The following is a 16550-nucleotide window of genomic DNA, read 5'->3' as shown; positions in this document are numbered from 1 at the left end:
TAACATTTTTAAACATTCAAACACATTTAACACTTAAATAATTCACAGAATAGATACTAAATACATATAATAATTATCTATTAGCAAAAATAATTGCACGATATATCCCGGATATTACAGTTACCACAGTTTCAATGACATCAGAATTTAACCCATCAGAACTTACAGGATCAGAGTTTAAGTCATCAGAATTTACAGAATCAGAATCTAAATCTTCATTTTCAAAATATATATTGATAGATTCTATGACAACCCTTGTTCTTAAATTGTAGACTCTGAAGGCTTTTGTGGAAAGTGGATATCCAACAAAAATTCCTTCATCAGCTTTTAGATCAAATTTTGACAGTTGTTCAGGATGAGTCTTAAGAATAAAACACTTACATCCAAATACATGAAAGTATTTAAGATTTGGCGTCTTTTTCTTCACCATCTCATATGGTGTTTTTCTATGCTTGTTGATGAGGGTAGCATTCTGTGTAAAACAAGCAGTCTGCACAGCTTCAGCCCAAAAGTCGGTTGGTAACTTTGCTTCATCAAGCATAGTTCGTGCAGCTTCAATGAGAGTCTTGTTCTTTCTTTCTACAACTCCATTTTGCTGTGGAGTTCCAGGTGCAGAAAATTGTTGTTTGATTCCATGCTCTTTGCAGAACTCTACCATGATTGAATTCTTGAACTCAGTGCCATTATCACTTCTTATAATCTTGACAGAATCTTTGACCAATTTATCCAGCTGTTTGACATGATCAGTTAGAGTAGATGCAGTTTCATTCTTCTTGTGCAAGAAATACACCCAAGTGTACCTGGTGAACTCATCCACTATAACCATAACATATTTCTTCTTTGCAATAGACATGACATTGACTGGACCAAATAGATCAACATGCAGTAGGTGATAAGGCTCAAGAATTGAGGATTTAGTTTTTCTCTTGAAAGAAGATTTTCTTTGTTTTGCCTTTTGACATGAATCACAAAGGCCATCAGGAGCGAATACTGATTTTGGCAGTCCTCTTACAAGATCTTTCCTTACAAGCTCATTTATGTTGTTGAAATTTAAATGAGAGAGTCTTTTGTGCCAATTCCAGCTTTCTTCAATTGATGCTCTACTCAACAGACAGATTATAGAACCATCAGTACTTGTTGACAATCTGGCTTCATAAATGTTACCATGCCTGTAACCTTTCAGAACCACTTTGCCTGTAGAATTACTTACAACTTCACAGTGTTCTTCAAAAAAATCCACATGATAACCTCTGTCACAGATTTGACTCACACTTAGCAGATTGTGTTTAAGTCCTGAGACAAGAGCTACTATTTCAATGATGACATTCCCAAGATTTATATTGCTATATCCCAGAGTTTTTCCTATATTGCCATCTCCATAAGAAACTCCTGGGCCAGCTTTCTCCACAAAGTCTGATAGCAGGGCTTTATTTCAAGTCATATGTCCTGAACATCCACTGTCCAGAACTAGGATGTTTTTCTTGTTGCCCTACAATCACAAAGACCATAAATGGTTGGATCCTTTGGCCTTTTTAAGTTTGTTAGCATTTGCAGCGAATTTAGTTTCAGAGTTTATGCTAGCATGTTGTTTATCAGAATTTATATCAGACTTTGCATCAGACTTTACACTAGAAGGAATAATAGTAACTTTCTTTAAAGAAGGTTTTACTTTATAATAATCATAGTACAAACTATGATATTCCTTACAAGTATAAATGGAATGCCATAAACTACCACAATGAAAACTAGGATTTTGTGGCTTAAACCTAACAGACTGACTCTTAACTCCCGATTTAGGAGGTAAAGAGTTTATTTATTTATTCTTCCTGCAGAAAGACGGAAGATAGTTAGAGTTTCCACAGTTATAACATTTCTTTCTAGGAGCATTAGGAACAGGCATATAGTTATTGCTTTTATTCACACCTTCCTTTCCATTCCTATTTTTCCTAGCTTCCTTTACCTTGTTGACATTCCTAAACTCTTTCAGTTTATGCTTAAGCTGCTTCTTTGTCATTAAGCCTATGTTGACTTCAGTTGACTTATCTTTGACTTTTGTCACAGAATCTTTCATCTTTTCAGAATCAGACTTTACAGTTTTTGCTACAAACTTAACAGGATTTACCTTTGGCTTAACAGTCTGTTTAACAACAATTGGCTCAATTTGTTCAGTTCCTTTTTCACTTTTATCATCTCCATAACCTAAGCCCTCTTTCCAGTTTCCACTACTTAACAAATTCTGAGTTGATCTGCCAGAGTTAGTCCAAGTTTTGATAATCTCTCTTTCCTTTTCTAATTCAGCTTTTAGAGATTTATTCAATTTTAACACTTCATCTCTAACATATAAAGCATCATCTTTTTCTTTCTTAGTTTGATGAAGAATAACTAACTCCTTTTCTAAATAATCATTTCTCTTTTTATAAGCAGAATTTTCAGATGTTAATCTTTCAGATGTTAATTTTTCACATGTTAAAGTCTGATCTCTATAACTAATAAACATGGTTTTAAGATACAATCTCAATTCAGTAATATCATCCGTATGAAAAGCATAAGTTGTTTGACGTACCTTCAATTCAGCAGTTTCAGGGTTGCTATCAGCATTTGCCATCAAGGCATAGTTCACCTCACTTTCAGAATCTGAAGTGTCTGTCCAGCTTTTCTTCTTTGTGATAAGTGCCTTGCCTTTGCCACTTTTTCCTTTCTTGTAGTCAGGAGATATGTGGCCTCTTTCACCACAATTGTAGCATTTGACATTTGAGTTGTCTGCTCTGTCGGACTTTGCACCTTTGCCTTCAGACTTTCTGAACCCTTTCTTATCAGAACTCACACCTTTCCTGGAAAACTTCTTGCCCTTTCTGAATTTCCTGTAGGCTATCTTTGTGATACCCTTCACCATTAGAGCACACAATTTCATCATCTCTTCATCATCATCCATTTCAGGTAAACATTCAGTTTCTGAATCATCAGAATATGATGACTTTGAATCAGACTTTATGATGAGAGCCTTTCCCTTGCCCCTCTTTAAGGCAACAACTTTAGGAGATTCCCATCAGCCTTAAGAGCAACTGTCCTTAACTTTCTTCCATGCCTCTTGCTCCTTTGATCCATCTCAAGTTCATAAGTCTTGAGCATACCATAAATTTCATCAAGAGTAGTTTCAGTAAGGTCATAGTTGTCTCTTATGGTAGTAGACTTCAAATCCCAATTTTCAGGATGGGCTAAAAGGAATTTTAGATTTGAATCTTCAAGATCATATTCCTTGTCCACCAGTGATAGATCATTCAAGAGTTTGATAAACCTTTCATATAAGTCAGTTAAAGACTCATCAACTTTTAAGTCAAAGTGCTCATACTCTTGAGTGAGTATGGTCCTCCTGTTCTTCTTGATTACATCAGTTCCCTGACATCTTGTCTCCAGAGCTTCCCATATCTCCTTTGCAGTCTTGCAATGAAATACCCTGTTTGACATGACATTCTCAATGGCACTATGCAGCAAATTCCTTACCTTTGCATTCTTGGCAATAGATGAGATGTCTTCAGCTGTGTACTCACCTTTCTCCTTTGGTATGGTCTGTGCTGGTTGATCAGCAACTACAACAGAGAGCTTGGTAGGCTTATGTGGTCCTTCATTAATTCTGTCAAGGTATTCTGGATCTGTAGCTTCCAGAAACAAAGCCATCTTCACTTTCCAAATGGGATACTCAGAAGGTCTCAGTATGGGAACCCTAATAGTCTCATATCGACTGTGGGTTTGAGTCTTTTGAGTTTCTTCAGTTTTGGTGTGCTTGGTTGGAATTTGTACTTCTTCAGACATGATTGTTTGGATCTTTACTGTATGTGTCTTAACAGACAAGCTCTGATGCCACTTGTTAGGTCACACAACACTGTAGAAGGGGGTTGAATATAGTGTTTAATATAATCAAATCGATTTTGAACACAAGTAACAGTAAACAAATATATTCAATATAATAAACACTGTTACAATGGAACAGTTCTCTCTCAGTGATGAACAAATATCACTAAGAGCTGCTAGGTAACAATGTATAATCTTCTCGGTAATGATAACACATATAGTGTAAACCTAAGTCTGTGTTTATATAGTACACAGTTACAAGATATATTCTAATTGATATGGAATATAATTATGTCTCTTAAAATATATCAATCAGATATCTTCTACAAGTCTTCCAGTCTTCTAACTCTTTCCATGCATATCTTTATTTATTTTAGTCTCGATCTTCTACTATAAATCAACTTCCTTCCTTAACTGTAAGTCCTCCCGCACTTAAGTTCTGATATGACCTTAAGTTCTGATATTAAGTTCTGACTTCCAGTAAGTCCTGATTTCAGTATGTCCTGATTTGTCCTGTTGTTAAGTTCTGAAAACTAAACACAAATCATATTAGACATGACATCTCAAATATATCTAACAGATTTACATTATCATATTTATTTTAGTTGTTACATTGGATAATACATTTAAATGTTATGAGGTGTGAGAAAAGCCATCTTTATCTATTGAACTGAAGCTGAGATTTATTCCGTAATTTTCAATCCTTTGATGATCGACATTTGTACAACCTATCCCAGGTCACAATGTCTTCACCTTCTAAAGGATTCCCACCAATAATTTGCTTCCCCTTTCAGGAAGTAGCTAGCAAAATCAGTTTTCTGGTCCTCCCCAACTTTCACAAGCGCAAACGCTTTCTCCATTTCTTTCAACCAAACCCTTGCTTTGGTGGGATCTACTGTACCCTCAAACTCTCAACAGGCACAACTGGTGGTAACTGAGGTTCAGGACGAGGTGGCTACTGTAACATCTGTTGCTGAATTTGTTATTGATGTTGTTGCATTTGATGCTGCATCATTACCATCTCTTGTTGCATCAGATGGAACATTTGATTCATAGTATCATTAGTATGTCCCTCAGAGTTACCGTTGGAGGTTTCAGTTCTGGTCTTTCTTTTTGGTGCCATTTTTCTTGTAATAAAATAATGATTATTTTTAATGATTTGCTAAACAACTGATAATAGGTACATAAATAATTTGTCTAGTATTAAAAAAAATTAAACATTAGTTAAAGGAAAGAAAACAATTTGGCTAATATTAAAACAAGAAATTTAAATAATTTGAAATTTAAAGAATCCGTTGAAATGGTTTTAAAATTTTGAATGATAATGATCATACATTATTTTTAAATTAAACAGAATTTAAAATATGGGAAACTGGAAAACAATAAAATAAATGTAAATGCTGTAAAGACTGGAATTTAAATAAACAAAATGAAAAAGTTGAAAAAGTTTATTTTATAAATGACATCAGCCTCGGGTGTAAGTGCTTGGTACAAAAAGTAAACGTCAGATCTGTCATGGCTACTGCTGATACAAGTCAAAACTAGATACTACACACATACATAAATAACCATGCTATACTATACAGCCTCTATCTACATATGTCACATATAATACAACAACTAGTCTCCAGCTGTCAAACCTCAAAACCCTGGCGGAATGCGCCTCAACTCATCACGGAGTATCTCGATAACCGACTGTGCCAAACGAGTAGCTCTATGATACTCTGCATAGGAAACAAAATTATTTTATTTTATTGTGAACTTTAATAGTAATTATTGCGGTTGTATTGATCAATATTGATCTCATGTAATTATTAGTTTTAGCACTCTTAAGCTGTGAAGTAATATGCTATTCACTTCTAGTATGATTTACGTAGTTGATCCATTGCTAATTACTTTTTTTTTTATTTTTGACTTACATAATCATATTGGTTTCAGTTGTCACATTAGGCCAATATATTTAAACATTATCAGGTGTGAGAAAAGGCATCCTTATTTCTTGAAGTTAAATTTGAGATTCATTCCGCATTTTCAAATCCTCTGGGATAATATTTGTCCAAATTTAATAAGATCTCTTCTGAAAAAATAAAAATTCCGCAATGTATAGTTAGAAGAGATATTTAATAAAGTACAAAGATCTATTTAAAATTCATCATCTATAATCTGTTAGGTCACACAACACTGTAGAAGGGGGTTGAATACAGTGTTTATTACAATCAAATCGATTTCGAACACAAGTAACAGTAAACAGATATATTCAATATAATAAACTCTGTTATAATGGAACTGTTCTCTCTCAGTGATGTACAAATATCACTAAGAGCTGCTAGGTTACAATGTATGATCTTCTCGATAATGATAACACTTATAGTGTAAACCTATGTATGTGTTTATATAGTACACAGTTACAAGATAACTTCTAATTGATATGAAATATAATTCTATCTCCTAAAATATATCAATCAGATATCTTATACAAGTCTTCTTATCTTCTAACTCTTTTCATGCATATCTTCTTTTGTATTAGTCTCGATCTTCTATCCTGTAAATCAGCTTCCTTCCTTAACTGTAAGTCCTCCCGTACTTAAGTTCTGACATAACCTTAAGTTCTGATATGACCTTAAGTTCTGACTTCCAGTAAGTACTGATTCCAGTAAGTACTGATATTTCCTATTTGTTAAGATCTGAAAACTAAATATGAAACATATTAGACATGACATCTCAAATATATCTAACAATCTCCCCCAACTTATAAATTATGCAAAAATATACAAGTTAATAGATTTGATGATGTCAAAAACATTTAAGTTCAAATGCAATAAGAGTTTAATAAGACTATTAACTACAACTTACAGTCCTTGTAGCTTTACCAACATCACTGAATCAATCTGAATCCATAATGATTCCAAATAAAATTTTTTACCAGCTTATCTTCAGCTTTTCTCAGAACTTCAACTAACTGTGATTTGACCTGCATCAGTTCTTCATCTTTGTTGTCACCAATTTGATAAATGGCTGTTCTGAGAGCTTGAATCGATGTTCTTTCAAGTCCATCACCAAGTCTGATAACTCTAGGATGTGAAGAGTCTTCATTATAACATAAGCATCTTCCTTTCAGAATAACTTCCACCTTAGCAGAGTTCTTCAACATAGGAATTTCTCTTCCATCATCTTTAGTAATCATTGGTATATACTGAGAAGCTTTTGTACCAGAGATTTTGAGAAGATCTCTTTTAGCCTTCAAAATGTATTCTGACCATCTTCTTGTAATATCAGATTTTACTTCCAGAAGATAGTGAATATGTTGAAGCTCTCTGACAGACTTCTTTAGCACATCAGTATCAGCTAGTCTATAGGTTCTTCCATCATTGAGAAATAAGATCAATTTCTCTTTTAGATTTTCCTTATCATGAGCATCTATCACAATTTGAGCAGATAGCACTTTGTCAAGGTGCTTTTATTTGATTTGTTCATATGGTTTGTCTGTCAACATGAAAGGATCTCTTAGAGTAACTTCTACTCATGTTTGTATCTTTTCTTCATCAGAACCTAATCTAGCTCTATCTCTAGGTTGCTTGGCTCTCAACCCAAATGTTGCGAGTTGATTAATCATAAGATTGGACTTTGGTTCAACTGGAGTAGCTTTCTTCCATAACAACTTCATCTTATAAGCAATTGTCATCTTTTTCAAATCAACTTGAGCAATGTCAGTAGTTGATGTCTTGGTAGCTTGATCAGAATTTGTTGTTTCTTTTGTAACTTGTTGTTCTTCATTCGAAACAACTTGAGCAGTGTCAGAGGTTGTTTTATATTCTTCAATTAAATTTCTTCTTTTCAGAATTTGAACAGTTTCATCTTCTATCAAATCATCATCATGCATTGTAGCTTGATAGACTGGAACAGAAGAACTTATCTTTTTCTAAATCTTTAAAGGTTCACCAACCTTTTCTTTTCCTTTTGACTTAGGATCAATCTCAGTTTGTGATCTAGTCTTGGACTTTGAAGCCTCAGAATTTGACTTTTCTTTGATCATAATGCCTTTTTCCTTAGGTCTTGGAGGTTTCTTTGCATTAGAAGCTTTAGACTTAAGATTTGTCTTCTCAGCTGCAAATCTAGCTTCTTCCTCCTTGAGAGTTTCCAAATCCATTCCTGGATTTTGTTTCAGAAATAATCTTCTAACTATCTCCTCATCGAGTGTCTGAATTTTAGGATCTTTGTAATAAACAGTAGTCTGCTTCCCCTTTAGCTTCAGAGTTTATAAAAACTTCTGAGAGTCTTTAGATCCTGACTGAATCAGAATATCAGAACTTGACATCAGACTTTTCTTATCAGAACTTGACTTCAGACTTTTAGCATTCACAGCATCAGAACTCAACTTGTTATGTGTAGATGATTTTCCTTGAACTTTTCCTTGACCTCTACTCTTATCAGAGTTTCCCTGGTCATCACCTTTGTCATCCTTCTTCTTCAGTATTTGATTAGGTGGGCATTTGGACTTAATTTCCTTCTCCCCCTTTTTGGCATCATTAGGAAGTAAGAGAGAGAGAAGAAGTTCAACTGAAGATTTGATTTTATCCAATTGAGCTTTCTGAGAAGCTTGGTTAGCCAGGACCTCATCAATTTGGGCTTGTTGTATGGCACCCTCCAAACCCGGGTCAGAAGTTTGGGGTCCACACACACACCTTATTAATAACCTGCTTATAACAATATTAAAGATAATAATAATAAAATGTAATGACCCTACTTAATAAATACCACGGATCGCAACAGGTTAAAGTATGCACACAAGCCAAGCACACTAATATATTACACACCGTTCAAATCCCAACTATTCCAAACTCAAACTGAGTATTAAACATGATTACAAACTTTTACAAACTTAAATTATTCCAAAAGAAGCCTACTAACTCAGCTTTCTCAACCTGAACCCCTAGCTCTCGCGCTGGACTGGGGATCCTCTTTACCAACTGGTTCATTTTTAACTGGAAAGAATATAAACAACATCGCACAAATGAGCTAACTAGCTCAGCAAGTCACAATGACAAAACTGAGAATAATGATCATCAGGTGAATATGATTATAATATCAAGTGAACAATGGATTATGATTTAGAATTGGATATTATACTTTTAATTTAAAAACCAAGGTTAGGCTGCTGATCAGTCACGCACTAACCCCGAGCAAGGCACACAGCATTGCTCTAACTACTGGATCCAAGGCACACATTGGCCTAACTTGACCATTATATGGTCTGACCACGAATCTGGTCCACAATTTTATAAAAACAATCCAATTCTAACATAATAACAGAATATGCAATAATAAACAATAATCGAAATCATTAACAACAATAAATGTTTAACAATGAAAGGGTTTCAATCCTTGTAAGGATCAATAAGGCAATTTAAAAGCTTGGATGTCGGGTAATGAAAGAATTGGATAACAAAGAAATCAACATTTCAGGGTTTCAAATATTTGGGCTTTCAATGCATAGGATACAATGATTGAATGTACAAGTAATTCAGTTCAGTGTTTGGGATTTTGTTTGCATGTATTTGTGGAGTAGTATCGTATACTTGAGATTTGTGTTTAGGTATACAACAATCAATGGTCTAGAAAGAATAAGGTTTATGGCTCAAGAATAATAAATGGAATCAGAGTTTAGGTTTTAGTGCTTCAAAGCACTTGCAATATCAATCTGACTATCAAATACTACAATATCTCGAGAAAGTTCAGAACAATTGCCTGATATTAGCTTACTACACTGCACTCGCTTCCAATCACAAGCGTCTTACTCCTCAACTATCTGTTTCCCTTTCCTACGTCTTGCCTCTTCTGCTCACATATCATAAGCATCTATCAATAATTTACTCATGGAATTCTATTCAACACATACTTCTATCTACCCTTCGTTTTACCCAAATCCGATTAACGGATTGAAAGTTATGCGATAATCAAGTAAACACCGAATATATAGACCGATAGTCAATTAACAAGTCACATATAGCACATAATACATCACGTAATCAATGATATATTATTTATAAAGAAGTCTCGGGTCATAAATAGGCTTTCTGGTATTTAAAATGATTTTTAAAACATTTTTCAGAATTAAAACGGGTCGTTGGATCAATTTCGGGTTAATAAACAGGGTTCGGTTGGCCAATTCTGGCTCCGAAATAATTTTAGAATAATTATCGAGCCTTGGAAATAATTTAGAATAATATTTTAAATCTCGAAACTATTTTTTGGAATTTTTAAATCATTTTTAAATAATTAAATCTAATTAAATAATTAATTAAAATCAATTAATAATTAATTAAATCAATTAATCAATTAATTTTCGAATTAATTGACCAATTAATCAATTAGAAATTAACTGAAATTAATTAACTAATTAATTTAGATTTATTTTGGAATTAAAAATAATTTTCGGAATTAAAATACTAATTTTTAGAATTTTCAGAAATTAAAAATGAATTTTTATAATAAAAATAAATAGGAAATATGATTTTTAAACATTTTATAAACAGGAATCCTAAATTTGTAAAGTCTGGAAACTTCAGGGACTGAACTTCATCGTTTTCAAAAGTTGGGGTACTAAACTATAATTTTCCAGCCCTTCGCCGAAAAACAGTCGGGTTCGCCGGAGAATACGATTCTGACCTCCTCACCTTACCACAAGCTCCAGATCACATCTACAAATTACCAGGAATACAATCATGCAATCAAAACAACCCAACAATCCCAGAGTTGGCCGGAATTTGGCCGTGAAATTTTCCAGTTTCCGGCGAACATCGGAAAACTTCAAAACACAACTCCCTTCTCTACAGACCTCGTTGGTTCATGAAACTTATATGACTAGATTGCAAATTTCACAGAGAACACAACCCACTATAACACAACATCAATCTATCACAGAATAAGAAACCCCCAAATTTCAATTAAGAACATTCATACTGTAACGCCCCCAAATCCGGGGTCAGAGGATTTGGTCGTCACTATAAAACCTCAATCCAAAATAACCTGTTGATTTAATAAATAAATGCCAGCGGAAGATATTTAGCATAAATGACCCCAAACTATACCCAAGATCTTTTAAGGTTACAGTTCTAGAAACAAGATATCCAAATTCCACAAATAAAATTTTTTCACTTTCTTTTAAAACTCTTTTCAATAAATCTCAATCTCAAAATTTCTACCAACTAGTATAACTTCGAAATGAAGTATACTAGGCCCAAATAAAATACAAAACTATAATATAATATAATATAAACAACTTTATACAATAAAACTTACACTAGCCCGCAAACCCTGGACCAACCACCTTCCAAGAGCTTCTTCTTTGCTTCCGCGAATTACGCAGCTAAACAGCGCAAGCTAATCCTCACTGGAGGTTAAATTTAAAAACAGGCAAGCATGAGCGGAAAAATGCTCAGCAAGATCATTATAGCGAATATAAGGTCGTTTTGATATAAAACCGACATCTGCATTAGAGCGGAACATTTTTAAAATCATAGTTGCCGAATCATAAAATTTTAGTTGAGGAATCCTAGATTTAATTCCTTAATTATATTCAAAACCATTTTGATATTTTTGAGCAAAATGCTTCAGCAATACTTTGAATCTTGACGAGAATAAAACTCGTAAAACAGTGTTTACGGAAATATTGTAAACAATTCTAACATGAAACAACAATTCTGAATTGAATCGTAAACTTTACTCAAAACCGAACTCTTAAAATTAATACTTATTTTGTTATCATATCAAATTAGATATCACTACGAACTTTGATGCTCACAACATCCCATACTGAAGTCAACACCAATCATCTGTACTAATACCACCTTTGATATTTAACAACAAACTAAGTATTCTCAAAATAAGAAACTGAATCAAAACCACATTTCATCTTTTATTCGAAAACAAAATACTTAATAAATCATTCCTTGTAAGATGTCAAAAGCAATATAATAATTTAGATTGGAATCCTCGAATGACGGTGTGTTGCCGCCGGTGATCAGCCGCGGAGCAACACCGGTATGCCGAAGCATATCCAACTAAACAAAGGGGTACCCAAGGCACATATCGGCCTAGCAAGGTGTTATATCCTGTATAACATATAGCTCACGCTGGACCGCCGCCACGGCCTCTTACGCAACCATCCAATCTTAAAACATTTTTATTGAAAGGGGTCATAATACTCGACACCCTTATAAATTTTATTCGCCCATTCACTTGGGCAGAAAACCAAAACAACGTCATCTTTCTCAAAATCCACAACATTTATAAATCCGATAATTGGATAAGTAAAATCACTTAGCTATTCTGAACATAGAACAACAGAAGAATATTTGCATAAACAGAATCATTCAATTCAACGATATGTAAAACATTTATCTATTACGAACTGAATATGGAGAGCAATACTTGCATGATAAGATTTAAAATAAATATCACTTGAACAATAAGTGATGATAGGGATACTTGCCTTTGGGTTTTTAGCAGTTAGTCACACTCACAAATACGCATCTATTCTGATATTCTGTCTCAAGACATCACCGTCCTTCTTTTCAACACTTGACTGATATGCTCCTCCTGCGATTGCTAGAAGCCAGATACTCAATACCATTCCATCTCTTTCTTTATCCAACGTCTTGTCTCAATCAACTCGAGACATCCGCATCTATAATTAAAAGATATAGCTTTAATTGTCTAAACGATAATCACTCGACGAACTGCGCGTCAAAATCCTATCGTCTACCCATACGATAGCCCACACATAAATATAACAGACAATCACAGGACTCTTCATCCACATACACACATACTTCATATAACACGTAATCACATAATTCACGTATTACATAACTCGATTTGTCAAAAGATTCAGTTTGATGTGTTTACAATTGAAATTGGATCAAAATATGGTTTTCGCAAAATGTTTGACTCAAAAGGGGTCGTAAAGAAATTGACCTTTCATTACAAAATAATTTAGGTCTCAAATGTTTTATCACAAGCAGAATAATTTTGAAGTCTGTAAATGTTCGTTGATTGTTATTTAACCATATATTCATTTGTATCTCCTTACTTTAATAATTAATTTGTTAATCTTAACCATGTCTTTTAAACTCACTCTTGACCTCCGATATATTTTCATAATATCTATCAACAAGTTTCATTCTTTAATCGACTCGAAAACAGGCGTGGAACTTACCAGAAATTAAATGTTAAAATGGTCACAAACTTTAATGCTACACAATCTCTTTCAAATAGTCAGTAGTCTGGGATTTTTAATAAATTGAAAAATTATCATTTTATCACAAAATCTTTGCTGGGATAATCTTGAATCAGTAATCTATTTCACATAAAAATTTCAATCCAAGATCATGAATTTAACTAGGTGAAATCTGGTCTCAAAGTTGGACAAAACGCAGTTTTCGTCGGTTCTGCACTACATTCACTAAAACTTTAATAACTTTTTAACCGTTAACTCAAATGACACGAGGTTTTCGCGTGCACGATCTAGAGACTTCCTCCGATATACTCATATCAACTATAGTCTCAGTCCTATTTCCAGAATGTCCAGTTTGATTGCCAAAGGCAGAGACAGTGCTGAAAATTTTATTTAACGTCGTCAAAACTCCTCAACCTTAATCGCAACCACAACCTATATCCAACATCATTCTTTAACCATTTTCAACTCCTCCTTTCAGTTAATAATCAACCAGAAAATAAAAGAAAAATCCATCACCAATTCATCAACCACAAACACTAAAAGCAATCTAAAATCAGTCCCAAAACTACGCAATCTGACATTATAGTTTATGCATAAACATCTAACAACAATTTCAACCCATGATTATAACATAGTAAATCCGGGGACTATAAATTTTTGTAGAAAATTTCAATAAACCATATATTCATCCAGGAGTTGGTCTATGTATACATACATATATAACCGGGAAAGAAACCTACTCTAGCCAAGTCCGACAAACAGAGCAAAATCCCGTGACCTTGAAATTCACCCGGAAAATTTTAATAAAGATATATACATATATATATATATTATTCCTCATGAACTGATTTGTACATATCCATGATCATAATAGGAAGAATCCAATTCAATCAAGACTCGGATTAAGATATAAATTCAAAAATTTACCAAAAAGGATGGTACAGGAGAGAGTACTGAAAGAGGAGATAGGCTTGGGGAGAGAGATTGACCAAGAGGGTGCGGTTGACATGAAGCAGCAGGAGGTGTAGAGCACACAGCGGGGAAGAGGGGAGAGATTAAGGAGAGACTAGAGATAGGGAGAGAGATAGAAGAAATTTGGATATGAGGAGGATGAAGAACAATTAGAAGGAAATGAAAGTAGGTTGCTGGTGTCGCCACGAGGAGGTGAAAAAGATAGGTGGCAGCTATACAAAATTTCTATTTCAGAATTCTAATTTTTTTATTATTTTTTTTTCACAAAAATCACTTAAAACACTCTTGTAAAATTTTAAACTAGTCAATACTTATTCAAGAAAACACAAAATTATATACATTTTTTTTAATATAGATATTCAAATTATCTATCTCCCCGTATTTTTAAAATAATTTTTTTTTTAGAAAGTATAAATTATTTTATACGGATTTTCAAAATAATGATCAGTAAATACAATATTGAGTATAAAAAAATCATTTTGAAATGCATACTCTTTAAAATAAATCCAATTACCATTTTTAAAAAGTCCAAATAGGTATTCTAGAGATTTCAAAACAAAACCCATGGTTGCATAATATCCCAATGATTTTATAAAATATTTAAATATATAAAAAAACTCTATTTTTCAGACAATAATTCATTTAAAAATCATTTTAAACAACACCAACCATGCCAAATACACATAGCCACATAAGCACGTAATTTTCATATACACATAAGCTCGTATCCAAGAATCATGTAATACATATCTTCAAAATAACCATATATTTTATTAAAATACTAAATACGTAATAAAACAGTCATATATATATATTGAATATTTTCACAACTCACCCACAATCATAATGAACAAGAATAAAATATCAAATTTAAATTGATGCAAATAGAATATCCACTTGATACCTAAAATTGCAGAATAAACTCATTTACCGATATCAATAAAATAACCGAATTTTAAATAAAAATTTAAAATTGTAAAATAATCAAATCCTTTTACATTAATGACAGAGGTCAATACTGTACTAACCATTAGCACACCGAGTCAATCAATGACACGAACTCATGAAACCAGATTAAATATCCACAATTTTATTCCGTCTATAGGAAAATCACATAAAAATATAAAAAAAAATAATAATAATAAATTTTGAAAATACGGGATATTACACATAGGGGTTATAAACCCTAATTTTGAAATTCGAAAATTAAACCCACTTTTGAGCATGTTATTGAACTCCAAATCAGACGTATGACATATGAAAATCATCAGGAAAACAAGCTCTACAACATGAAATCATCAAATCATACAAACAATCATCCGAATAAAAATTCATATTTTTAATAAAATAAATTCGAAAATAAATAAATTTTCAGAAAATAAACCTTTGATTCTGTAGTGAAACAAAGCTCAGAATCTAATAGAACACTTCAAATCCTTCGTTTTGGTTACTCAAGCTTTGAAAACAGAGATCGGTAACGCCTTCGTTTTGCTGTTTCATTCTTAAAACAGTTTTAGGAAATTAGGGTTTTTCTCTGAAAATTATATAATTATCTGTCTGCAAATGATTTTGATACGAAATAAAATACGGTAAAAGGCTATTTATAATTACGGAAAATTAGTATCCCGTTGGATCATTCCGGATATAAAACGGTACGTTTATTTGTAAAAACTAATCCAAACGGTATCGGTTTTCGGGATAATTATCCAAATCAGTACAATTTGTACTGCGGTCTTGGTCTCAGCGCCTGGTTACACGTATTACGAAGTGATAATTGTGATAGTTTAATAAATAGCTCCCGTTTATCGAAAATACGGGTTTTATTGATTTACCGAAATGAATATTGTATCGAAAATGTTGCGCCGGGACCCGCGCAGGACAAACCGTACGCCGGATCGAAAAAGTCGAAACATGGAAAATGCTCGGAATATTACAATTACGTTAGGAAGGAGTTCTCGAAAGAGTTTCGGGTTTCAAAAACGTAACAGCGGTTGACGTCGGTTGGTTCCCGTTTTTATAAAATAGATTTTAATTACCCGGAAAAAGATATTAGAAATTTCAGATGATTCTTATAAATCCATAAACCAACATAAAAATAATTAGGAAGATATGACAATTATCTATATTTCATTTTGGACATATAAAAATTAAAATACTCAATTAATATTATTTTTGAATATTCAAGTACAGATAACACTGAACAATTAGCTCACAGAATAGATACTGAACACACATAATAATTATATAATAGCAAAAATAATTACACGATATATCCCGGATATTACATCCTCTCCCCTTAAAATGATTATATCCTCAGAATCTCTAAGAAAACAAATGAGGGTACTTTTCTCTCATATCACTTTCTAACTCCCAGGTTGACTCTTCAACCTTTGGGTTTCTCCATAATACTCTTACTAACTTTACCACTTTATTTCTCAATACTTTTTCTCTTTCTTCTAGAACTTCTACCGGGCTCTCTACATATGATAAA

At 33.1% G+C, this 16550-nt stretch overlaps 1 long non-coding RNA gene across 1 annotated transcript; it reads right to left on the bottom strand.

Moving 5' to 3' along the window:
• Positions 1 to 5325: 5325 nt before the first annotated feature.
• On the bottom strand, positions 5326 to 14267 carry LOC141697983 (uncharacterized). The gene is made up of 3 exons (XR_012564901.1): positions 13828 to 14267; positions 12341 to 12535; positions 5326 to 5573 (listed from the first exon to the last, which is right to left on the bottom strand). It is a non-coding gene; the product is annotated as an uncharacterized LOC141697983 (long non-coding RNA).
• Positions 14268 to 16550: the final 2283 nt, after the last annotated feature.

Source organism: Apium graveolens, chromosome 11 (genome assembly GCF_009905375.1).
Source record: "Apium graveolens cultivar Ventura chromosome 11, ASM990537v1, whole genome shotgun sequence".
NCBI lineage: Eukaryota > Viridiplantae > Streptophyta > Magnoliopsida > Apiales > Apiaceae > Apium > Apium graveolens.
The sequence above is the reverse complement of the archived record's forward strand: the minus strand, read 5'-3'. Positions and strand labels throughout refer to the sequence as shown.